General features: G+C 44.1%; 1 protein-coding gene across 2 annotated transcripts in view; it reads right to left on the reverse strand.

Annotated features, from left to right (window-relative positions):
* The window catches only part of PDE4C (phosphodiesterase 4C), a 969,601-nt gene that overhangs the window by 526,454 nt on the left and 415,684 nt on the right, over window positions 1-27,463 (reverse strand). The window lies entirely within an intron of this gene.

Below are 27,463 nucleotides of genomic sequence, written 5' to 3' on the forward strand. Positions count from 1 at the left end.
GCACTAGCTTTACCCCTTATTCAGTAATTAGCACCTACCCAAAGATAGGCGTTAATTTCTCTCGGCACCGGGAAAGTGTACAGAAAAGCAGTAAAAACTGCTTTTCTGTACACCCTCTGACTCAATATCATGGCGATATTAAGTTGGAGGTCCTAAAGTAAAAAATAATTAAAAATAAAAAAATAAAACAATTTGAAATCAGCCCACGGCTTGAAAACTGGATGCTCAATTTTGCCAGCGTCCGGTTTCCGAACCCATGGCTGTCAGTGGGTCCAAGAACAGACACCGGCAAAATTGAGCATCAGCTGTCAAACCCGCTGACAGCTGCCACTCCTTTTACCGCGGGCCCTAATTAGCATATTTTTATTTACTGGATCTCGCACACCGGACACTGGCCTGCGCTCACCTGCTCTCCCGTGTTTCTTTCTGTATCGGCCTGTTAGTTTGCACAATTTTCAAATGGCACTGTTTTCTTTCCTTAAGGATAGTTTCCTGTAACTTCTGAAGGCGGAAAAAGCAAGTTTGCTTACCATAAATGGGGTTCTCCATAGACAGCAGGATGAATTAGCCTTAACAAGTGGGTGACATCATCCAATGTCATTAAAAAAGACCCTTCTCTCCTAGCTCTCAGGAACCCTCTCAGCTGACTGTACAGCTGAGCTTTAGCTCAGTAGTTGACTCTCCGACAAGGCTGGGTATTAAGAATGGCTAATTCATCCTGCTGTCTACAAAGAACCCTGTTTACATTAAGCTGAATAAGCCATGACACATGGGGGAAGTCCCAAGCTGAGGGTTGCAATGGAGTGATTAATAAAAAAAACCAAAAAAAAACCCAACCTTGGCCTCCACCATGGAGAGTGGATTACTGGGTTAACAGTAGCTGGTAGAAACATGGGTTGAGTGTAGAGCACCACTATTGTGGAAAAACTGCATGTAGATGAGTAATGCACTAATGCCTGGAGTTCACTGACTCTTCTAGCTGACGTAATGGTAACTAGGAATAGTACTTTCCATGTGAAGAACTTCAGTTAAGCCAATTCCAACAGTTTGTAAAGAGAATCCATGAGCTGCGCCAATACAGCATGTGGTTCCATGGCATTGGTATCTTGGCTATGGAGGTTTTGTATGCCACAAGCTCTTCAGGAACCTTGATACTAATGGATGAATAAATATTTATTTTCCATCCACTTAAACATGATAAATCGCTATAGCACTGAGGTATACTTTGACCAATGACGTACTGAGACCAGAGGAGAAGAAGTATTGTAGCAACTCCCTTGGCTCATGGCCAAATTAATTCAGGGATTTTCTTTGACATCAGGAAGGAAACCATTTCTGTATGAATTTGTAAGCTCTTCTGGCAGAAACCAAAATGTCTTCAACTTCCTTAGGTAGTGACATTGAAGCGACTACCAAGCACTGAACATCCATGCTGTCAAGTTGAGCAGGGGAAGTTTTGGATAATACAGACAACTTTCTTGAGTTAATAATGTCGGATCAGATTCCAAATGGATCAGATGGCTGATCAACATTTGAAACGGGACAGTGAGCCACACTTGTCTGGGCCATACTGGCATAATGAGTATTAAGTGGACCCAATCCTTGAATACTTTTTGTACTGTTCTTGCTAATAGTGGAAGTGGCATAAAAGCATACAGTAGTTCTGCACCCCATTTAAGCAGAAAAGTGTCCAGAATGAATCTGAACCTGCTTTGCAGAATGGACCAGAAAATTTCCACTTTCCTGTTTGTTTCTGACATGAACAAATCAATGATCCTCCCCGTTTGCCACTGCTTGATGCACAGATCACTTGTGAGGATGGAATACTCTGCTAAGATGACAGCCAATGAGTTGGACATTCCAGGAAGCTAGGATGCTTGAAGGAAGGCCTTGCGGCTGCAAGTCCACTCCCAGATTCTCAGGGACTCTTAACAGAAGGTCCATGACCCTTTTGCCTCCTTACTTGCTGATGTAATGATCTATTAGAGGAACTAAATCCCACTATCTTCAGCATTACCGAAACATGTCTGAAAGAGAACGATAATATCCTCTTAGATCATCCCAACTTATAGAAACATAGAAACATAGAAATGACGGCAGAAGACGACCAAATGGCCCATCCAGTCTGCCCAGCAAGCTTCACACATTTTTTCTCTCATACTTATCTGTTTCTCTTAGCTCTTGGTTCTATTTCCCTTCCACCCCCACCTTTAATGTAGAGAGCAGTGATGGAGCTGCATCCAAGTGAAATATCTAGCTTGATTAGTTAGGGGTAGTAGCCGCCGCAATAAGCATGCTACATCCATGCATATTTGTTTTACCCAGACTATGTTATACAGCCCTTATCGGTTGTTTTTCTTCTCCCCTGCCAATAAGCAAGCTTCTCCCCTGCCAATAAGCAAGCTACACCCATGCTTATTTGTTTTACCCAGACTATGTTATACAGCCCTTATTGGTTGTTTTTCTTCTCCCCTGCCGTTGAAGCAGGGAGCTATGCTGGATATGCGTGAAGTATCAGTTTTCTTTTTTTCTCCCCTGCCGTTGAAGCAGAGAGCTATGCTGGATATGCGTGAAGTATCAGTCTTCTCCCATGCTGTTGAAGCAGAGAGCCATGCTGGATATGCATCGAAAGTGAATTATCAGGCACATTTGGTTTGGGGTAGTAACCGCCGTAACAAGCCAGCTACTCCCCGCTTTGTGAGTGCGAACCCTCTTTTCTTCTCCCCTGCCGTTGAAGCAGAGAGCTCTGCTGGATGTGTGAAGTATCAGTTTTTCTTCTCCCCTGCTGTTGAAGAAGAGAACTATGCTGTATATGCATTGAAAGTGAAGTATCAGGCTTATTTGATTTGGGGTAGTAACCGCCGTAACAAGCCAGCTACTCCCCTCTTTGTGAGTGTGAATCCTTTTTTCCACATTTCCTCTTGCTGTTGAAGCTTAGAGCGATGTTGGAATCACAGTAAGCATGTGTATGTTTATTTAATAAGGGTATTGTCTCCAGGCAGTAGCCATCATTCTGGCGAGTCACCCACTCTTCATTGGCGGCCTCTTGACTTTATGGATCCACAGTGTTTATCCCACGCCCCTTTGAAGTCCTTCACAGTTCTGGTCTTCACCACATCCTCCGGAAGGGCATTCCAGGCATCCACCACCCTCTCCGTGAAGAAATACTTCCTGACATTGGTTCTGAATCTTCCTCCCTGGAGCTTCAAATCGTGACCCCTGGTTCTGCTGATTTTTTTCCTACGGAAAAGGTTTGTCGTTGTCTTTGGATCATTAACACCTTTCAAGTATCTGAAAGTCTGTATCATATCACCTCTGCTCCTCCTTTCCTCCAGGGTGTACATATTTAGATTCTTCAATCTCTCCTTGTACGTCATCCGATGAAGATCCTCCACCTTCCTGGTCGCCCTTCTCTGTACCGCCTCCATCTTGTCTTTGTCTTTTTGAAGATATGGTCTCCAGAACTGAACACAGTACTCCAGGTGAGGCCTCACCAAGGACCTGTACAAGGGAATAATCACTTCCCTTTTCTTACTCGATATTCCTCTCTCTATGCAGCCCAGCATTCTTCTGGCTTTAGCTATCGCCTTGTCACATTGTTTCGCCGACTTCATATCATTAGACACTATCCCCCCAAGGTCCCTCTCCTGCTCCGTGCACATCAGCCTTCCCCCCCCCCCCCCCATCGAATACAGTTCATTCGGATTTCCACTCCCCATATGCATGACTTTGCACTTCTTGGCATTGAATCTCAGCTGCCATATCTTCGACCACTCTTCCAGTTTCCTTAGATCCCGTCTCATTCTCTCCACTCCTTCCGGCGTGTCCACTCTGTTGCAGATCTTAGTGTCATCCGCAAAAGACAACCTTACCTTCTATCCCGTCCGCAATGTCGCTCACAAAGATATTGAACAGGACCGGTCCCAACACCGATCCTTGCGGTACACCACTTAAAACCGCTCTCTCTTCAGAGAAGGTTCCATTTACCATCACACATTGTCTTCTGTCCGTCAACCAGTTTGCAATCCAGGTAACCACCTCGGCACTCACTCCTAAGCTTCTCGTTTTATTCACCAGTCTCCTGTGCGGAACCGTATCAAAAGCTTTGCTGAAATCCAAGTATATGATATCGAGTGCTCTTCCTTGATCCAATTCCTTGGTTACCCAGTCAAAAAAGTCAATCAGATTTGTCTGACAGGATCTTCCTCTGGTGAATCCATGCTGCCTCTGGTCCATCAATTTTCCCGACTGTAGATAGTTCACTATTCTCTCTTTTAACAGTGACTCCATTACTTTTCCCACAACCGAAGTGAGGCTAACCGGTCTGTAGTTACCAGCCTCCTCTCTGTTCCCACTCTTGTGAAGCGGGACCACCACCGCTCTTCTCCAATCACTCGGCACCACTCCCGTTTCTAGGGATCTATTGAACAGGTCGCACAGCGATCCCGCCAGCACATCTCTGAGCTCCCTCAGTATCCTTGGATGAATCCCATCAGGCCCATGGCTTTGTCCACTTTCAGATTCTTTAGCTCTTCCCATACATTATCTACTTTAAATGGATTTTCCTCTGTTCCGCTTTCCCTCCAGTTTCTTGTTGTGTAGAGATAGTCCTTCTCCAGGGTCTTTTCTTTCACTTCCCAAGACACAAACATAAAGGTGGGGGGTCTATTAATAATCTGTAGAAAAGAACTTAAACCCTACAAAGCTGAGATTAATCCTCCCTACGAAGTGGCAATTCCAAAATCACCACAACTAAACATTGGTTTGGTCTTTGGTCCACCTGGAATGCTCCAAAAAGACTGTTCACCTCTAATTGAAATTTTCACTAAAGCGTTTCCAGCTCCTGAATCAATTCCAATTGTAGGTGACTTTAACCTACATGTAGACAGATTACTTAAAATCACATCATATGGAATCTTTCTAGATACTATGGAAGCAATGGGTTGGTCACAATTTGTAAACAACCGCACTTGTAATGCAGGACACATACTTGACCTAATTTTCACCAATCACAATAACTGCAATATCAATTCCACTCACAACATAGTGCCCTGGTTAGATCACCAACTAATTAAAGCAGAATTAACCCTCCTCACCACACAGCAAACAAACTCACATAATAATCAATCTTTCACATACAGAAAAAAAAAGATAGAACCAAAATTACTTGAAGAAACAATTAAAAATAAAATAACTGATTTTGATCATGACAGTGCCTCCTTATCTTTTGACTCGGGATAAAATCATCAATGAAATATCCTATACTCTTTGCCCAATCCAGGAAAAAACAATCCAGAATGAAGGCAATACAGCTAACCTTGGTATATCGACCCTGAGAAAATCTGAAAAGCAATGGCAGAAATGCCAATCTATGGAATCCCTAGAAAAACACAAATACCTATTAGCAAAATACCATGGACAAATCAATAAAGCAAAAAAAGACTACTACGCAAAAGAGATTCATGATGTAATATTTAATACCATATTACTCTGAAAAAATTAAAAACTTAATCAAGGACCCATCTTCCTCCATCTCAAATAACTACGACTTTTCAAAGAACTCCTGCAATGAATATGCCACTTATTTATTTATTTATTTATTTATTATTTTATATACCAACATTCATCTCAATTGAGATATCACACCGGTTTACATTCAGGTACTGTAGGTATTTCTCTATCCCCAGAGGGCTTACAATCTAAGTTTTTGTACCTGAGGCTTTATTTCATAATGATTTATAATGTTAAAAAAATAAAACTAAAATCAATATGTTAAAAACACAGTTCTCCACCTGCTTACCAACAAAGAGCCTGAAGAAAAGCTTGGGCAAGCAAAATGGAACACATTTGACACCAGTATCTAAACTTGAAATAAACCAAATCATTACAAAAATCAAGCCTGCTATCCACTCACTGGACCCAATCCCTGCAAGTTCCCTTAAAACAGTACACAGTGTAATCACTCTGACAATCATAACCATAATAAACCACTCGCTAGCAGAAGGATGTTCCCCCCTAGGACAAAAAAAAACCAAACTGGCAGAAATCAATGATTGGGACAATTATCAATCAATATCCAACCTGCCTTTCATTGCTAAAGTCCTAGAAAAAGCAGTGTTATCACAATTAGAAGAACCACCTAGAAGATAACACATTGAAATCGTCAGTTCAGTGTGCTGCGGCAGTCAAAAAAGCAAACAGAATGTTGGGAATTATTAGAAAGGGAATGGTGAACAAAACGGAAAATGTCATAATGCCTTTGTATCGCTCCATGGTGAGACCACACCTTGAATATTGTGTACAATTCTGGTCGCCGCATCTCAAAAAAGATATAATTGCGATGGAGAAGGTACAGAGAAGGGCTACCAAAATGATAAGGGGAATGGAACAGCTCCCCTATGAGGAAAGACTAAAGAGGTTAGGACTTTTCAGCTTGGAGAAGAGACGGCTGAGGGGGGACATGATAGAGATGTTTAAAATCATGAGAGGTCTAGAACGGGTAGATGTGAATCAGTTATTTACTCTTTTGGATAATAGAAAGACTAGGGGGCACTCCATGAAGTTAGCATGTGGCACATTTAAAAGTAATCGGAGAAAGTTCTTTTTTACTCAACGCACAATTAAACTCTGGAATTTATTGCCAGAGGATGTGGTTAGTGCAGTTAGTATAGCTGTGTTTAAAAAAGGATTGGATAAGTTCTTGGAGGAGAAGTCCATTACCTGCTATTAAGTTCACCTAGAGAATAGCCACTGCCATTAGCAATGGTAATATGGAATAGACTTAGTTTTGGGGCACTTGCCAGGTTCTTATGGCCTGGATTGGCCACTGTTGGAAACAGGATGCTGGGCTTGATGGACCCTTGGTCTGACCCAGTATGGCATATTCTTATGTTCTTACAATAATATACTATACCCAAACCAATTTGGATTCAGGAAAAAAAAAAAAAATCGCTCAACAGAAACCCTATTCATTTCCTTAACCAACCCTGTACTGCAGGGTTGGTTAAGATTCATTGACAACAATGAATCTTATGTCCTGGTACTAAATGATTTAATAGCAGCCTTCAACACAGTCGACCATACCCTGCTATTTTATTTTATTTATTTAGCTTATTTATATACCATTTACCAATATAAAAATTGACCAAAACGGTTTACAGCAATATACTTATAATCAAAACTTACTTAAAATAATAAAATAAAAATAAAATAAGACTAGAATAACGTGAAATAAAATAAAAGCATAATAAAATAAATAACTAAACAAAGTCTGAATAAAAATACAATTAATAACATGATCAATAACGTAAAATTTGGGTGAACTAGGATAGTAAATAATTGGCTGCTACATTACAAAACTAAAAGAAGGAAGAAAGAAAGAACAAAACTATGCCATCAGCTGAGAAAAACTGGAATAGATGGACATGTTAAATGGTTCTCTTCATTCCTAGAAGATAGGACATTCCAAGTCAAACTGGGCAATCACATTTCTGACACCTTCCCAATCGATATAGGTGTTCCCCAGGGTTCAGCACTCTTGGCTACACTATTCAAGATTTATTTGCTGCCTCTATGTACATTACTAGCAAATCTAGGAATCAACTTCTTCCTATATGCAGACGAAATACAATTCTAATTCTCTTTTGACAAAACATTTGAAAAAACTGCGTCAACTTACCTGAAGGCAATACAACAAAAATGTTCTCAACTGAAACTAACATTAAACCCAAAAAAAAACCCAAATTGTGTGGTTACGGAGATAATCAAACCACCAACCCTAGATCTGGGAATTTTTAACATTACTCCCTCAGATCAAGTACGGGACCTAGGAATACAGATCAACGAGAACTTCACAATGAAAAAGCATATAAGCAAATTAATTAAAACAGGATACTCCAAGCTGAGACTATTACATCGGCTGAAACCATTACTAACATTTCAGGACTTCCGCACTGTTTTACAAACACTAATATTTTCAAACTTTGATTACTGCAACTCCCTAGTACTAGGCCTACCCACAGGACAATTAAAACCACTACAGTTACTATAAAATACCTCTGCTAGAATCTTACTAAGGACAAGGAAATTTGACCACATCACCCCCTTGCTGATAGAACTGCACTGGCTTCCTGTACAATCCAGAATTCATTATAAAGTATTAACTCTAATTTTTAATATCATCAACATTAACCCATGCTAAACAGGAGTGACACTTCAACCGTACACACCGCAGAGAGCCTTAAGATCGTAAAACAAAGGACTTCTAAAGGTACCTACAAAACGGAACACACACCTGACACAAATAAGAGACCGAATGTTTTCCATACCGAGCCCCAAGTTGTGGAACTCTATTCCAGAGTCATTACGTCTGATAAAAGAAAGAAAAAGTTTCAAACGTGAACTGAAAACATGGCTCTTTAGAAATGCATATGACTTAATGTAAAACAACAATATGCTGATAACCTCACTGTCACTACCAGAGATGATAATAGTAGAATGAGCAATAACTATTGAACGATATAAAGTGTAATGATAGTAGAATTAGAATTTGTAATTACTGTTGTGTTGATCTAGAAAATGTATGTATATGACCTAGAATACGTACTTGCTATTGTGTTGACCTAAAATATGAATGTTGACACAGAATGTGAATGTTTAGCAAGAATATGAATGCTGATTTTGTAAACCGTTGTGATCTTCTTTTGGACGATGGTATACAAAACGCATAAATAAATAAATAAAATAAAGAACATTGCTACTTGATTGTTGGTTTGGATTAGAATATCTATCCCTGATGACAATTTGAAAAAGCCATTAATGTGTGTCTTACTGCTCGAAGTTCCAGAAGATTGATTTGAAACAGACGTACTGTTGACAACCATGTTCCTTGGGTTTGGAAAGGACCAGTGCCAATGTCACCTGATGGGGAAGAAACCAAAGGGGAACCCCCTTTCTAGAGTATTCAGGTCTAATCATCAGAGGAGTGACCGCTTTATTCTGTTGGGTCATCTTGAGGCCCTGGAAATCTCTTCTGTAGTACTTGCCTGGTTGGTCCTTTTATGCTAGGATAGGCAATGCAGTCTTCAGTGCTCATGATTTTTCAACTGGAGTTCCTCAGAGTTCTTCACTGTCTGCCACTCTCTAATATTTATCTGTCTCCACTTGGCGCTGTGTTCAGAAACCTGGATGTCACTTTTAAAATATATGCTGACATACAGTTTCTAATCCCATTTTCCACAACCAGTGATATTGCCTTTGATAGGCTGACCCTCTGTCTGACCAAGGTAAGTTGCTGACTGTTGCTCAACAAGTTGGTGTCTCTGTCTCTGACGCTACCACATAAGTCGCTACCACATAAGTCTCTGACGCTACCACATAGCGTCAGAGACTTAGGAGTTTACCTAGACAACCAACTAAATTTGAAATCCCACATTAAATCACTGCTAAAAGGAGGCTTCTTTAAACTCCAAACCCTCAAAAAACTGAAGCCCCTCCTTCACGCCCATGATTTCCGCACCGTCATGCAAACCACCATGTTATCCAAACTCGATTATTGCAACGCCCTTTTCCTAGGTCTCCCAGCCTCTACTACTAAACCTCTTCAAATCCTCCAAAATGCCATGGCACGTATCCTAACAAACACAAGAAAATCCGATCATATCACTCCCATACTACAAAATCTCCACTGGCTCCCCATTGCATTCCGTTCCCAATACAAAACACTTACCATCCTACATAACACTCTATACAAAAACAGCTCCCCCTGGCTTGAAGATATGCCTCAATTCCGGCAATCGAACCGCCCCACCAGAAACGCCCTCGCCGGCACCCTCCAAACCCCCTCACTCAAAATTGGGCACCTCACCGCCACCAGAGAAAGAGCCTTCTCTATCGCAGGCCCCTCCCTCTGGAACACCCTCCCGGCCAAACTCCGACTAGAACCATCCCTGAGCCACTTCAAAAAAGGGATAAAAACATGGCTGTTTAAACAGGCCTACCCCAACTCCTCTCAACCCTAGGCCTCCCACGCATACAGGAACCTGCATTCTATATACAGCCCTTCCCACCTTTCCCACCCTGGTAACCCTTCCAGCACACCCCATGCTCCCCCTAACTCCCCCCCTCCACTCCCCCACCCCCCCCCCGCCTCTTAGCCTCTTCAGCCTCCCCCCCCCCCCCCCGCCTTCTTTACCATATCAATCTCCCCTTTACCTTTACCTCCCCTCTCGCATATTTTCTCCCCCCCTTTCCCTCTCCCCTCACCCCTCCCCCCAACGTGTGTAAATAAGTTCACATATGTAATATGTAATTTTAAACCCATATCTTTCCAATTAAGTTATCCATGCTTGCTTTCTCTTTTCTCTCGTTCTTCGCCTTTTACCTTGTTCCTCTTATCCAATTATTATCCAATTCTCCCAGTTAAACCCCCCTTGTTCAATGTAATTCCTTTCTCAGTTAATTGTGAACCGACATGATGTGTCCTACGAATGCCGGTATATAAAAATGTTAAATAAAAATTAAATAAATAAATGTTAAAAAAAAAAAAATCAGAGCTCAAAGCTATGGCACAGAATGAGATGTCTAACTTGCTACCTTCTTATTGGTTTGAAGGCATGTCCATCCCAATATCTCAACAGAATAGGAACTTGGGAGTCCTTGTTGACTCCTCACTCTCCTTACATCCTCATTTTAATTCCTTAATTCAGTCCTCTTATTATAAAATGTGAATTATAATGCTCAGTTAAACCTTTTCTCAGTACTGCCATGTTTCGTACTATAACTCAGGCATTAATCATCTCCCCATAAGATTACTGGAATGCCGTGTTTCTAAGATTGCCAGCCTGTTCACTTAGGGGTAGATTTACAAAAAATGCGCATTCGCGTACTTTTGTTGGCGCACCAGTCGCTGGATTTTAGTAGATACGCGCGTAGCCGCGCGTATCTGCTAAAATCCAGGATCGGCGCGCGCAAGACTGCCGATTTTGTGCAGCCGGCGCGCGCCAAGCCGCGCAGCCTGCCTCCGTTCCCTCCAAGGCCGCTCCAAAATCGGAGCGGCCTTGGAGGGAACTCGCTTTCGCCCTCCCCTCACCTTCCCCTCCCTTCCTCTATCTAACCCACCCCCCCGGCCCTATCTTTGTCCGGGGATTTACGCCTCCCGGAGGGAGAAGTAAATCCCCGCGCGCCAGCGGGCCGCTAGCGCGCCGAGACGCAACCCGGGGGCGGTTCCGGAGGGCGCGGCCACGCCCCCGGACCGCCCCGGGCCGAAACCACGCCCCCGGGCCCGCCCCCGAAACGCCGCGTCCCGCCCCCCAAATGCCGCATCGATCGGCCCCACCCCCGACACGCCCCTGACAAAAAACCCCGGGACTTACGCGAGTCCCGGGGCTCTGCGCGCGCCGGCAGGCCTATGGAAAATAGGCGCGCCGGTGCGCAAGGCCCTGCTCGCATAAATCCGGGCGGATTTACGCGAGCAGGGCTTTAAAAACCGCCCCTTAGGTCTTTACAACGTATCCAAAATTCGGCTGCCTGTCAAGAATCTGGTACAGCGCTGCACAATCATACATCCCCCAGTGTTATTCAAGCTCCACTGGCTTCCCATCACCTTTCAAGTGTGGTTTTAAAATTCTCTGCCTGGTTTTCAAAGCACTTATAATGTGAGCCCTTGCTGCCTTACTTCTGATGTTCAGAAGCACCACCCAATATCAGCATCTCAAACCTTCTGGAAGTGTCACCCCTCAGATTAACTAAACTTTCGACAATTCGGGGAAGAATGTTTAGCACAGCTGCCCCCATGGTTTGGAATGATCTACTAAGGGGTTAAGAGCAGAACTGATTGGGGGAGTCAAGATGGCCGCCGACTGAGAAGCGTTTTGCAAGAGTTCTCCCTCTCCGGATTACCTGTTTGGATTTAATTTGCTCTATAATGCCTCATACAAAGTGGAAGGCCAAGCTGAGGGAGAACATTACTAGCTCTTCCTCATTGGACTTACATCACTCCCGGATTGAGGGTTTTTTTGCAGCAACACCAGCAATTACTCCGGGAGCGATAGCCGATGTGGGGATTGAAGCTGAGCAAACACCGCCCCCAAGGCTGAAGAGATCTCTCATAGCCCTGGAGCGCCGACCACACCATCTCCCCCTCACCATGGTTTGCCGGTGCTCTTGGACCTCTCATCGGCCTCTTTCGCGGTGAGCTGGGGAGCACCAAATTTGGAACAAGTGGTAACACAGGAAGCTGGGAACTTTGTTTCATTTCCTGCGATGGTGGTTCCAGTTATTGCCAAAAAGGAGTGCCCTGCTCTGGGGGGCTACTGGAATGGCTGCTCTTCCAGCTTTGGCTCCAATATCGGCCCCATTCGGTGATCTGGGAGGGGGGGGAAGTACTGTACTGAGTGGAAGCAATGTGGCATTAAACACTCTGATTTCAAAAATTGGGCTTGATAAACCTCCTGTGATTACCCTAGAAGTTGTTTGGAACGCTTTAGTGTCTCTTGAAGCTTCTCTCTCCTACTTAACTAAAGCTATTTTGGATACTAACCATCAAGTTTTGGCTAATGCTAATTTGATTTCTTCTTATGGAACTAAGTCGGAGGCTACGGATGCCTGGGCTGTCTCGATTGAGAAGTTCAGCAAGCATGGTTCAGTCTGAACGGATTACATTCTACGAAGCTTGAGAACATGGAAAATTCCCTGAGAAGTCTCAATTTAAGACTTCTAAATTTTCCTATTATAAAATTGATTTCATCTCTAGATCTTTTTAGAAGTTATATTTCTCAAGTTCTCAAAATTCCAGCAGCTGCAATGCCGGTAATAACCAAGGTAATATTATTTGCCACAACCTGAAGAAGATGCCAGTGGAAATTTGCCTCAAGAATCTATTTTTGATCTTACAAACATTCTTGAATCTTCGTAAGACACTGAGATTTCTCAGAGAGGAACTTTGTTAAAATCATTTGCCTTTTTGTCCGATAGAAATAATGTTCTTAGGTTTTTCTTTCATAACAAATTACTTTTATTCTATGGGCAGAAACTATGGATTTATTCTGATGTTACTAGAGCAACCCAACTTTGTAGGAAAAGATTTCTTTATATGCGTCCTGAAGTGTTATCTAAGGGAGTCAATTTATTTTGCGATATCCTTGTAAGTGCCTATTAGACATCTTTGATGTATGCATGTATGTATTCTTTGAACTGTCTCAACTCCGGTCGTTCTCAGATTTGCATGCTTAGTAGTCACTCCTTTACAGGATCGGCTATTTCGAAATATAACTGGTGTTTTGTCTTCTCATCTTTCTTATTTTCATGATACTTATTCGCACTATTCTCCTTGATCTCCATCTTTTTCCTTTCTTACATTTGAGGAATGATTAGTTGTTTTGCTTATTCACTTTTGTATTTTGTTATATATTTGTTTGCATATCTCAGGTTTTCTGTAACAAGGAATTCTTGTGTTTATTTGAAATGCATGAAAAACTAAAACAAACAAAAAGAGCAGAAAACCGATTTATACTCCAGTTTAAAAGCTCCCTGAACCAGAATAAATTCCTCTGGGATCTGATCCGACATTATTAACTCAAGGAGAAATTTGTCTCTATCATCCAAACCTTCCCTCGCTCAACTTCACAACATAGATGTTTAGTGCTTGCTAGTCACTTCACTATTACTACCTAACAGGCCGATACAGTACAGTGCGCTCCAACGGAGCGCACTGTTAGCCTGCTATTGGACGCGCATTTTCCCTTACCCCTTATTCAGTAAGGGGAGGAAAACGCGCATCCAACCCGCGGCACCTAATAGCGCCCTCAACATGCAAATGCATGTTGATGGCCCTATTAGGTATGCGCGCGGAAAGTGCACAGAAAAGCAGTAAAAAACTGCTTTTCTGTGCACCCTCCGACTTAATATCATAGCGATATTAAGTCGGAGGCCCCGAAGAGTAAAAAAAGTAAAAAAAAAAAAAATTTGAATTCTGCCCGCGGCTGTCGGGCCGAAAACCGGACGCTCAATTTTGCCGGTGTCCAGTTTCCGAGCCCGTGGCTGTCAGCGGGCTTAAGAACAGATGCCAACAAAATTGAGCGTCGGCTGTCAAACCCGCTGACAGCCGCCGCTCCTTTTACCCGTATCTACCGCCAGACCTAATTTAAATACTGAATTGCACGCACTGGCAAGTGGCCGGTGCGCATGCCGGGAGAGCGGGCATTCGCCCGCTCTCCCGCAGACTTTACTGTATTGGCCCGTATGGAGGTTGAAGGCAAACCTTTAACCAGAAGAGCTTACAAATTCATATGGAAATGTTTTCCTTCCTGAAGTCAAAGAAAATCCCCGAATCCATTCAGCTGTGAGCCAAGGGAGTTGCTACAATACTTATTCTCCTTCTTCTGGTCGGTTCTCAGCACATCAATGGTCAAAGTATACCTCAGTGCCACAGCGATTTATCATGTTCAAGTGGTTGGAAAATCAATATTATTCATCCTTTAATATCAAAGTTCATGGAAACGTTTGTGGCAAACAAAACCTCCATAGCCAAGACCACCAATGCCATTTGGACCACATACGGTGTTGGCGCAGCTCATGGAGCCCTATTACGAAACTGTTGGAATTGGCTTAATTGAAGTTCTCACAAGGAAAGACTACTCCTAGCTACCATTACGTCAGCTGGAAGAAAGCAAAATGCTTACCTGTAATAGGTGTTATCCCAGGACAGCAGAATCTAGTCCTCACATATGGGTGACATCACTGGACGAGCTGCCCTATCGCAGAAAACTGTCAAGTTTCTAGAAACTTTTTGACTGGCACACTGAGCATGCCCAGCATGCCATGATCCCTCGAGCCACAGGGGTCCTCCCTTCAGTCTCGTTTGTAGCAATAAGCTTAGCAAAAATAAAACAAAACTTTTTCGGACCCAACTCCGCGGGGGTGGTGGGTGGATTTCGTGAGGACTATATATCCTGCTGTCCTGGGTGGTAACACCTATTGCAGGTAAGCAATTTTGCTTTATCCCAGGACAAGCAGGATGATAGTCCTCACATATGGGTGATTAGCAAGCTACAGGCTGACTCGTATTTAGTTTGGACCAACAGCGTACAACTTGTGCAACAGGCACAACAACTGGAGAACTGTTGGCTAAAATTGAGGAAGCCTGAAATCACAGCAGGTTGGATGTGGAAGGAGTTAGGGTTATACTGGAAACAAGTTCTGTAAGACAGATTGTCTGTAAGCTGAATCTTGTCGTCCTTCCTTGTCCAAACAGTAATGTGCTGCAAAGGTGTGAAGAGAACTCCATGTTGCAGCTTTACAAATGTCAGCAATTGGTACTGAACGATAATGTGCTACTGAGTTGACATTGGCTCTGACTGAGTGCACCTTTACTCGTCCCCGGAGGGGAAATGCCTGCTTTGTCGTAACAAAACTCTATACAATCTGCTAGCCAGTTGGAGAGAGTTTGCTTGCCCACTGCCTTACCCGGTTTGTTTTTATCAAAAGAAAGAGCTGGGTGGATTTCCTATAGGCTACAGTGCAGTCTAAGTAAAATGCAAGTGCACATTTACAGTTTAAGGTGAGCAAGACCCTCTCCCCTTGGTGAGAGTGAGGTCTTGGGAAGAATGTGGGCAAGACTATGGACTGATTCAAGTGGAAATCCGTAACCACCTTAGGAAGAAATTTAGGGCGAGTATGGAGAACCACTCGGTCATGTAGAAATCTTGTGTATGGTGAGTATGTGACAAGTGCTTGTAACTCACTAACCCGTCTAGCAGAGGTAATAGTTACTAGGAAGAGAACTTTCCATTTAAGAAAATTAACATCACAGGAATTAATGGGTTCAAAAGGAGAACGCATGAGTCTTGTTAGTACTACATTACGGTCCCATTCTGTGACTGGAGGCTGTAAAGAGGGTTTTAGTTGAACTAAACTTCTCAAAAACCTACTGATTAGGGGTTGCCCTGATATAGGGGCATCCCCTATTCCCTTGTGGTATGCCGAGATAGCACTCAAATGTACCCTGACCGAGGAAGTTTGGAGACCAGAGTCTGAAAGGTACCAGAGACAGTCTAATAAAGATGATGTGGGGCAGGAAAGGGGTCAATACTTTTTTCTGTGCACCACGTGGCGAATCTTTTCCACTTATAACAATAGGATTTTCGTGTGGAAGGCTTTCGTGACATTAGTTGAAAGATTGAGTGGTTGCAGGATCAAGCTTTCAACATCCAGGCTGTGAGGGATAGGATTTGAAGGCTGGGATGGCACAACCTGCCCTGGTCCTGAGTTATGAGAGTGGGTGCTGAGCCCAGGCGAATTAGTTCTCTGATCGAGAGGTCGAGAAGTATGGGAAACCATACTTGTCGAGCCCAATATGGGGCTATGAGTATCACTGACCCTTTGTCCTGTTGTAGCTTCATTAGAGTCTTTGTTATGAGCGGTATCTGAGGATATGCGTACAGGAGGCCTGAGTTCCAGGGGCAAGCAAAGGCGTTCATGGCTAACTGGTTTCTCTACCTGTGGAGGGAGCAGAATCTGTGCACTTTGTAATTCAGTTCGGATGCAAAGATGTCTATTGTTGGTTGACCCCAATGTTGAAAGATTCTGGTCGTTACCTATGGATCCAGGAACCATTCATGGGGATGGAACAGATGACTGAGGCGATCTGCAAGTACGTTGTGTATGCCTGCTAGATAAGTGGCCCGGAGAAACATGAAATGTGTTAGGGCCCAGTCCCAAATCTGCGCGGCTTCCTGGCAAAGGAGATAAGAGCTTGTACCTCCCTGTTTGTTCATGTACCACATGGCAACTGTGTTGTCTGTTTATATGAGGACAGTCTTGTGTGAAAGGCAGTCCTTGAATGCATATAGAGCATAACGTATAGCTCGAAGCTCTAGGAAGTTGATTTGAAATGTTGCTTCGAGTTTTGTCCAAGTACCTTGAGTCTGAAGATTGTCTACATGTGTTCCCCAACCTAATGTGGATGCATCTGTAGTTAAGGTCACTTGTGGAACTGGTTGTTGAAATGGTAGACCTGTTAGCAAGTTGTTCATGTTCGTCCACCAGAGGAGTGATGAACGTAACTGGTGGGTTATTTGAATTGGAGACGACAGTGGTTGAATGGCTTGGATCCATTGTGATCTCAAAGTCCATTGTGTTACTCTCGTGGCTAGTCTGGCCATAGGGGTGACATGAACCGTAGAAGCCATGTGACCTAGAATGAGGAACTGATGGGCAGTTGCTGTTTGCCTTGTGTGCAGAGAGCTCGCTAAAGTGGATAGAGTCTCTGCACGGTCCCTTGGGAGGAAGGCTTTGGATACGGTTGTGTTCAATTCTGCTCCGATGAATTGTAGAATGCAAGATGGTAGAAGATGGGATTTTTTGTAATTGATTAGAAATCCCAATGAATGAAGCAGATTGTGCGTTTGAGGGAGTCGAGAGCTCCTTGTCTTGATTGACTCTTTATGAGCCAGTAGTCAAGATATGGGAATACTGTTATAATTAGTGAGGTTTGGGTGGACCCTTGGACACTGTGGCAGCTGACCATGCCCACGGGGGGGGGGGGGGGGGGGGAAGTCCCCTGTGTGTCCAGGCTCAGCTCTGGACACACAGAGATTATATCTTTATTTAGACAGTTTGAGAAGCCCCAGATGGGTGGCAGTAGTGAGTAGGAAGATGTTAGCCCGGCTGGGCTAGTATTCCCAAGGGCGCTGGAACAGCGGTTCCTCCGGTAGCAGTGCTTGTCGTGGAGAGAAACTCAGAAAGTGAGTACAATAGAACATTCAACAGCAGTCCCAAATATGGAGATAGCCCCGAGATAGGGAGAGCTGCCCTCGAGGAGCGAGTACCAGATCCCTGGAAGCAGAGAGACTCGTTGGCTAAGTACTCACACAGCGGTTCCACGGAGGAGATGGCACTGGCGCTGGAACGGAGGCAGGCCCTGGAGGAGTGAGTACCTGGTTCCAGGGAGATAGCTCTGAGGAGTGGATGATGGTAGTACTCACTGATGGTGTCTGTAGCGAATTCTTCCAAGTAGAAGAGGAGATAGATGCAGGCAGCAGGTCAGGGAACATGGACCTTCGAGGAGCGAGTAACCGGTTACCTGATAGCGACCTGAAAGAAGTAAAAGAGGCCCCGAGGAGCGGGTACCCCATTAGCAGAAAGAGTCCAATGGAAGTTGGAAAGGCAGAATAGCTGGGTATGGAGAGCGACTCCCATCATAAGATTCCCCCTTGCTAACTCAACGGCTAGCAATAAACTGTAGGCTTAAATATCTGGGCAGCGCAACGTAATCACAGGGGGATGCCCCTGAGGAATGTGCCAATGAGGAAATAAGAATGAGGGCTTCATGGTGCACGCGCCCTAAGGTACCTGTAGAACATTGGTGGGAGGCAGCGCCCAAGCCGGTCCGGGGACGCTGGAGAGGGACGGCAGGCGGACACTGCAGCAGCCAGGCATCCATGAAGAGCAGGAGGAGCTGCAAAAAAGGAAAGGTAGGTGAAGTGAAGCCGTCGGGAAGTGACGGTCGCAACAAATACATGTATGTTTTCTTTGATTAGATGGGCCGCTGCCACAGCTATGCATTTTCTGAAAACTTTTGGTGCTGAGGCAAGTCCAAATGGCAGCACTCCGTACTGAAATGTTTGTGACCCACTAGGAAATGGGGTCACAAACTTGAAGATCCAGACAACAGAGCCAGTCTCCCATTTGAAGTAGAGGAAGCATGGTGCCTAAGGATACCATCCTGAACTTTTCCTTCCGTAGAAATTTGTTGAGTTTTCAAAGGTCTAAGATGGGACGAAAGCCTCCTGTTTCTTTGGAATGAGGAAATAGCGGGGAAGAGAATACTCTGCCCTGCTGAGGTCAGGGAACTGGTTCCACGGCCCTGGCGCTCAGGAGGGTGGATAATTCTGTTTGCAGAAGTGAGGAATGATTTTGTGCTACACAAAACGAGCTTGGTGGGGGTGTTTGGGAGAGTACCCATTGATCTGTGGTGATGTGCGACCAATTGGACGAAAATATGAGATCCGATCTCCTACAGGTAGGTTTGGGGTCGGGTTGGTGGAGAGGCTGCTGTCCTCTGGCAGGATTTCAAAATCCTGATGCAGGGCCTGTCTGAGGAGGAGGTTGGGTCCTAGGTGCTCTTGGTTGTCTAGCTTGGCCTCTCTGGGCTGGTCTGGATGCGCTGCCACAGGGTGCTGGGGGATAGTATCTCCTTGGCCTATAATAGGGCTTTCTAGAGTCTTTCCTGGCTGGTCGTCGTGCAGAAGACTGTGACTCTGGTGGAACACAAGAGAGTTGACGTATAGTCTCCGAATGTTCTTTCAGCTGTGTTACAGCATCCTGTACTTTCTCTCCAAAGAGATTATCTCCTGTACAGGAAGGTCTGCTAATTTTTCCTGCATTTCTGACCTAAGGTCTGAAGCTTTCAGCCAGGCCCATCTACGAGCACAGATTCCTGTTTGCAGCCATTCTGGACGATGTTTTTGAAACTGTCATAGGCTGCTCAGACCTCATGTTTCCCAGCTTCTAGGCCTTTATAAATGATATTATTAAAGGAATCCTGGAACTGTTGAGGAAGTGAATCTGACAGCTCTTGAATTTGCTTCCACAAATTGCGCTGGTACTGAGTCATATATCACTAATATGACGCAATTCTGGAAACCAGCATGGACCCTTGAAACACTTTTCGGCCAAGAGTGTCCAAAAACTTCTGATCCTTTCCAGGAGGTGTAGATGAGTGTGGTCGGATTCTCTTCGATTTTTTTTGGGCCGACTCTACTACAACAGACTGGTGCGGAAGCTGAGTTTTCTGAAAACCTGGAATATGTTGCACCAGGTAAGTGGCATCAGTCCGCTTGTTTACTGGTGGTATGGTACAAGGGTGTTCCTATAGTCTGTGCAGGAGATCCATGAGTACTTCATGTACAGGGATTGCCAGAACTTCTTTAGGAGGATCCACAAATTGTAAAACCTCTAGGGTTTTTTGTCTGGTGTCCTCTTCTGTCACTAACTGAAAAGGGATGGTATCTGCCATTTCTCTTACAAAAATGGAAAAAGAGAGGTCCTCTGGAGGGGACTTTCTCCTCTCTTCCAGAGGGGATGAATCCGATAAAATATCCTCTGATGAAGTATCGGTGTCTCCCTCATCCCAGGTGTCCGAAGAAGGTCGTCGAGGAGGAGTAGAGCGAGGGTGGGATGGTGGCATCAAAGGCATCGATCGTTTCATTGGTGGCATCGATGGACTCAATGGAGAAAAGGAAGGTCTCTGATGTGAAATCCCCAATGGTTCTGGTATTGGTTCAGACATTGGTAAACGTTTTCAGACATCATTGTCCCCAGGACTGGGAATTGGAGTCTTTGATCCCAATGGTAATGGCTGAACCGGAATGGCACCGATAAGAGCATCTAGCTTGGCTAGTATCGGTGCCAATAGTGTCAAATCAGGCATCGGCGATGGTATCGGCACCAATGATGGAATTGGTGTTAGTGCCGGTATCTGTGCCGGTGATGGAATCGGCACTGGTGAAGGAATCGGTGCCGGTAATAGCATTGATGGAATCTCCCGTAGAGCTTCTCTAACTGTCTGGTGGATGTAACCGTTCAGTTCTGCCCTTATAGCTGGTGATGTCACAGCAGCTATAGGGGGTGGCAGCGAAGGTGGAACCGGCTCTTCCACAGATTTCTGTGGTGGCACGGTACCCAGCAACGATATCAGTGGGGATTGCCTGGGAGTGATAGGCATCGAGGGTATCGATGACTCTTCTATCCGAGGCTTTTTCGGAGTCAGAAAAATTGTACTCACCGAATAATGGAAAAAGGGAGACCCCTTTGGCGAGGATAACTTTGAAAAACTCGTGAATTTTTTCTGTTGAGAAAAATAGTGTGTGAAAACTACCACACAGGGCTCCTTCACCGCGAGGCTAACAGCAGCGTGGAAAAAAGAAGACTGAAGGGAGACCCCTGTGGCTCAAGGGATCATAGCATGCTGGGCAGGCTCAGTGTGTCAGTCAAAAGCTTCTAGAAACTTTGACAGAAAGTTTTCCGCAATAGGGCTCTGTCCAGTGATGTCACCCATATGTGAGGACTATATCCTGCTTGTCCTGGGATAATCAGTGAACTCCAGGCATTAGTGCATTACTCATCTACATGCAGTTTTTCAACAATAGAGTGGTGCTCTACACTCAATCCAAGTTTCTACCAGTTACTGTTCACCCAGTAATCCACTCTCCATGGTGGAAGCCATGTTGATTTTTTTTAGTATCACTCCATTGCAACCCTTAGCTTGGGACTCCATGCATCATGGCTTATTCAGTCCTGATTGTTAATGGAGAAAGAAAGTTTGCTTAATGTAAACAGGGTTCTCCATAGACAGCAGGTTGAATTAGCCATGCTTAATACCCACAAGTTTTAGCAGATTACACTAAATCTACAAATTTTAGCGGAATACCACAATACACTCATAAACAAACTCAATTTAACAACTAGCACAAACAGAGTCTATCATTGCTTCCAGTACTCTACAACTTGGGTCTCCCTTGCCCACTAAATTATGCAGTATTTACAATATGGTTGTAGAGTAATGGAAAAATGATAGACTCTGTGCTAGTTGTTAAATTGAGTTTGTTTATGTATGTAACTATTATGAGTGTATCGCTGTAATCCGCTAAAACTTCATTTAGTGTAATCTGCTAAAACTTGCGGATATTAAGCATGGCTAATTCAACCTGCTGTCTATGGAGAACCCTGTTTACGTTAAGCAAACTTTCTTTCTCCATCGACAAGCAGGGCTGAATAAGTCATGACATATGGGGAGTCCCAAGCGATAGCCTCCTTGTCACCACCTTCGAGGCTATCGCTTGGGCGGCCATCCTGATAAAGTCATATAAAGTATCTGATAGAAAGATAACTCCAGATTTTATCCTTGCTGTATCATCGAACTCCGGTAGCTGTTGCATCCAGCATATCACCACCTGTGCTGCATAGCCCCCCTAAACAGAGGCCTGCATGACAACGGCATCAATAGAAAAGGCTTGCTTCAATACCACTTCAATCTTTCTATCCTGGGGGTCTCTCCATGCTGTCCCACCTTTCACTAGTATAGTCATTTTGCAGGTGACTGCTGAAACCAAGGCAACACTCTTGGGGATCCTCAGAGTATTTTTGTCTTATACCCTTACGTCTACCCCTCTTTTGACCCTCCCCCCCGCGGAGAATCCCATTGTTTTAGCATCATGCTTTATAAAACTATGCAAGGAGATGGTCTTCGGGGGGTTTCGGACTCCTTGTAGGATAGGGTCCCCTTCCATCTGGTCTTGCCCCTGGTGACTACAATCTTAAGAGCTGTCATCACACTGCAGATTAGTGCAGACAATCCCTCTCTGTGGAACAGATGTACAGCTAAGGACTTTTCCTCCTCAGAGGAGCATTCCCCTTCTTCTAGGGACCCTACGGGCACGAAGCATGCTGTGTAGGTACATTACAATACTGTTCAGTTGTTTTTCAATGGCAAAAAGCTAAATAATTTTTTTAAATATATTTTTTTGAAAAGCTCAATGATATGTGATTGATTTGAATTAATTGTATTAAAAGAAATTAAAAATGAATTAAAGAATAAAAAATATAATAAAGAATAAAATAGGAGGAAGGGGGAAGAGACTGCAGTACTCACTAGAATAAAATGTCATCTAGTGAGTTTAAATTTCTGCACCAAGTTCTTTTTCCTCTTCAATATTTTATGGTGGACTATGTTTGAAATTTGTAAGGTTTTTTTTGAAGATTTTGTATATTGATATATTCCTCACCTTTTTTCCTGTTTCTCTATCCTTAGAAAAATGAAAGAGGCGGGGTAGACTTGGGAATGCTTTCATCCCTGGCCTCTGCATGGCGCAAAAGGCCTAATGCATCAGAAACACAGACTCTGGTGAAAAGGTTCCTTTGGTATTCCTAGGAAGTCCTTCCTGAGGATCCGAACAAACAATGCCCCCCCCCCACCCCCAGGCTTAGTCTTTGCCCCCGGCATAGGATGTTTCAGAGAGGGGCCTGGCCACAAAAATGCAAGGGACATCTGACCTCCCAACTAGGGCCACTGACTCTGCTCCCCACAGTTCTTCCCCCAGTAGTCTGCCTAATTCTCCCTGCTCCTCCACCTTTTTTTTTTTTTTAAGTTACCAGTAGGGCTGTGTCTGCCCCCCAAAGGCTTGCAAGCCTGTGTACTGAGGCTGCCTGGAGCAACCAAGCCGTAATGCGCCTCCAATATGTGTCATAGGCTTAGTTGCTGCTGTTTACTGACTGCCATGGCTTGAAAGGGCCTTAACGTGTGCTTTAAGGCACCAAGGCTGCAAGTGGCCCTAACACTGCCAACTGCTGATCAACATCAAAATAAAAAGAGCTGCTACTGCCGCCTCCCAAGCCAGCGGATGCGCCATTGAATATTCCTGGCTATTTTAAAGTTAGTCGGTTATATCTAACCGGCTAACTTTAGGACAGTCATACAGCTAACTCTGCTTCACCCGGAAACGCCTCCCGCCTGCAGCTGGAATGCCCCTGACTTATGCAGCTAAATTCTAGCCGCATACAGCAATGAATATCGTTGGGAAACCATTTAGATGGATAATTTTTCAGTTATCCGTCTAAATGGCTTTTTAATATCAACCTCTATGTTTCTACAAGCTCAGCTCAGGAAGCTTCAGGGGAGAGAAGGGGGAAGGAGAAAGAAAGAAGGAAGGGAAGTCCAGCCCCTGCTTTGCTAATATCTCTGTTCTCGCGCTTCTCCCTGCACCTCCCCAAAGGAAGGCTGGAACCCCCTCTACCAGAGTTGCTCGGCAAAACCCCTCAGAGTAACAGGAGCAGGCCCAAGAGAAGCAGGAAATTATATCCCTTAGGAGGCCATCACTGGGGGAAGTAATCCCTAAGGCAGTTGCTACAGAGCCAATAGTCTCAACCAGGTCAAAACCTAACTAAGACTCTGCAAGCTGAATTAAAGAACTGTCCTCACTAGTCTACACCTGCTAAAGATAGATTCTACTGGTAACGGCCAGAGGCCACGCCTGCCTTATACATGGATTTGATGTTACAAGCGAGAAAAAGAAGATATGTCCTCTGACTCCAGCAGCTATGAAGAGAGAATTCCCATAATTTTGACTGGTCTAGAAGGAAGGTAAGGAACTTGTGTTTCCAGAGATGGTCTAAGACCTGATAGATCCGCTAATCATTCTCTGTCAGATCTTCAGAAAATGTGTCATCTGGATGTATAACTATGTTCTGATATCTAGCATAACAAAATATTTCATTCACCAGCTGGCCGGCACCATCTTTAAAGATGGCTGCCGCCATCGTAAAGATGGCCACCGCCGTATTTAAAGATGGCCACCGTATTTAAAGATGGCCGCTGGCCATCCAGTGCTCCTACCATGTGACAAGAGCCGGCCAATGGTACGGATACCCTGTCATATGGTAAGGGCAAAGGGCCATTGGCGCCATCTTTATGAGTGGCAGCTGATGGCCCGAGAACGGGAGATCGCTCCCGGAACCACCACTAGACCACCAGGTAATTTTAAAATGTTTTGGGGGGCTCGGGAGGGTGGGGGAAGCTAAGGGGTCGTTTTTAAAGGGTCGGGTGGGTTTGTTTTTTTTTTTTATCGGGCCATCAGCGCCATTTTTGAGTGGCAGCCAAAATGGCGCCGATGGACCGAGAGCGGGAGATCGGTCCCCCTGCCCCCACTGGACCACCAGGTACTCGTAAAAAGTTTTTGGGGGGTTCGGGAGGGTGGGGGAAGGTAAGGGGTTAATTTTAAAGGGTCGGGCCTCACTAAAAAAAAAAAATGATGTGAATCGGAACCAATTCCGATTCACATCACCCACGATCAGATTTCCCCCCCCCCCTCTAGCCGAACCCGATCGTCTTCACATCTCCACTGATTACTGTAATGCCCTTCTACTAGGATTACCCCACACCACAATAAGACCTCTACAGGTATTACAAAACACAGCTGCAAGAATTTTAACTGGTAAAAGTAAAAGAGACCATATCACCAAACCCTAATTGAACTACACTGGCTACCCATTGAACAAAGAATTCAATCAAGACTCTTTGCACCATACATAAATTAATGCACGATGAAAAGGCAGAATGGCTGAACACAGCCCTTCACGTACACGTCCCTAATAGAAACTTGAGATCAGCAAACAAAGCCCTACTAACTATTCCCTCAGTAAAAACAGCCAGACTAACGCAAGTAAGGGATAGGGCCCTATCCCTAGCAGGACCTATAATATGGAACACAGTGCCTTTAGAAATCAAAACACAAAGAGACATCAAAGCATTCAAAAAAAGTTTAAAAACATGGCTATTTAAGCAAGCATACCACAAAGGGAATGAAGAGTAGAATCCAGGGAATTGTATGATGCAGTCCGAAGAACTCCCACACACACACACACATCAGTTTACTCGAATGGTGTGTGTGTGTGTATATATTTTATTTTACTTTACCTCTATTAGATTGCAACCACAGAGGACCAGACTTAAGTGTTAATTTATCTTATCGCCGATATACTTAAAGTAGACATGACTTATCACAACCACTAAGTAATATTTAATATGAAACTATGTTACAGTATTTGATGGCACCTGTTTAGTTAATATAATTCAACACATTTAAGTTTGAAATTATGTGCCTTACTGTGAACCGTTGTGACGGCAACTAGCTTAACGACGGTATAGAAAAGATTTTAAATAAATAAATAAAAAATAATTGGGAGGCAGGAGGGGTAGCCATATCTTCCTGATACATGTATTGGTGGTGGATACCTGGACCCTTGGAGACTGGCACAGTTTCTGGGCCACTGGTGAGGATAAGCACTCCTCTCCATGGGACCACTTCTGGGGATTCATAGCCGCAGCTGAACTATCCCCACCCTCAGCATTATGCACCAACGGAGACCAATGCTGATGCTTCTGAGACTTCCCACATTGCCAGCGTTGAAGAGGTAGAACCCCTTGCCTTTGATCAGAGGTAGAACCCCTTGCCTTTCCCTCCACTCCTTGATAAATTTTAAAGCCACTTACACACGACGTTTCAACACAAGTATATATTGTATAAAGAGCAGGTGTCAAAAAAATTGTTCACAACATTTATCAAATAAGTTTGTATAAGGTCGTATTGAAAGCTCAAATAATTTTATATCCCAGCGATCGAGCAGCAGCTCCTGATTGATCGATCATAGGTTTAATCGCTACAGCAGTGGCATTGATTAGTTTTGGTTTGATCAGGAACAGCCAGGCAAAGGCCTGTTTTTCAGGGCTCTATTGGTGCTCAACATTAAGGAACCAAAGCTCTCCTGTGAAGCCGATGCATCCCCCTTAACCATTGTAACTCCAAGCTCCTTCAAAGCATCAAACTACCTGAAGTGCTTCTCCATCTGGTCCAGTCGAGATCGCTGTCCCTTCGATTTCATGTTCACACACAGGTGACATCTCTGGACATCATGTGATTCCCCCAGGCATTAGGATACATCTATCATGAGGATCAGTGATGGACATAACCCTAGAGCACAGAAAGCTTGCTGGAATTTTCTAGACCCAGCCAACTGGAAATCAAGAGAGGTAAAGTTGAACTCTATAATGGCAGGGAAATCAATGCCTACTGGGCACCGATGATGCGCCAACCCACCACTGAGATGGAAAGAAAACGTATCTAAGGAAACTACACAGAGACAGAACAAGACAACAGGACCAGACAAATGATCCTGTGATCCAAAAATGGCCGAAACACAGGCCTAGGCGCAGGAGAATGAGGAACCACAAGTGGTGGGCTCTGTGGCAAGCAAGAGACTGAAGGGGCCCCCATATGGATGCATATGTTGACATACACTCCCATACACTCTCCTCTTACCCTACAGTCTGCCTTAATTTTCCTTTTAAACTTTATATAAATAAAACAGTTGAAGGCATATAATCACCTCGCTTTTACAGTTTTATTCGATAACATATTGTTTTAATATTTACAAAATAACAGTTTTTGTCTCTGTTAGCTAGTATTTTTATCTAATTGTAATGTAACCTTGTTTTTATTCTTCTTGTTTTACAAATTTATGTAAACCATTGTGATGGTTCCTGAACGATGGTATATAAAAATTATTAAATAAATAAAGTTCTAGAAAATCTGACATAAAAGTTCCAGGCCAGGCTCCATTGGAAGATGTCATCCACTTGAGAGGAGTGACATTCTGCTTGTCCTCAGAGAATCCAGTTTTTCCAGGATGAAAACAGCTAGAGTCCAACTCAACACCATCCCATGCTTTAAACTGAATAGGCAATTAGCAAGGACAAATCGGCTTTCTTACTAACCCTTCACTTAACAAGTGGCCCATGCAATGCAGGTAATACAAGTCAAGCTAGTTTGTTAGGTTGCTGTGGAAGCAACCAGATATGTTGCTGAGTCACAGAAAGATAAAGGAAACATTCCATCAATATTCCCTGAGCTCT

Source organism: Rhinatrema bivittatum, chromosome 8 (assembly GCF_901001135.1).
Source record: "Rhinatrema bivittatum chromosome 8, aRhiBiv1.1, whole genome shotgun sequence".
NCBI lineage: Eukaryota > Metazoa > Chordata > Amphibia > Gymnophiona > Rhinatrematidae > Rhinatrema > Rhinatrema bivittatum.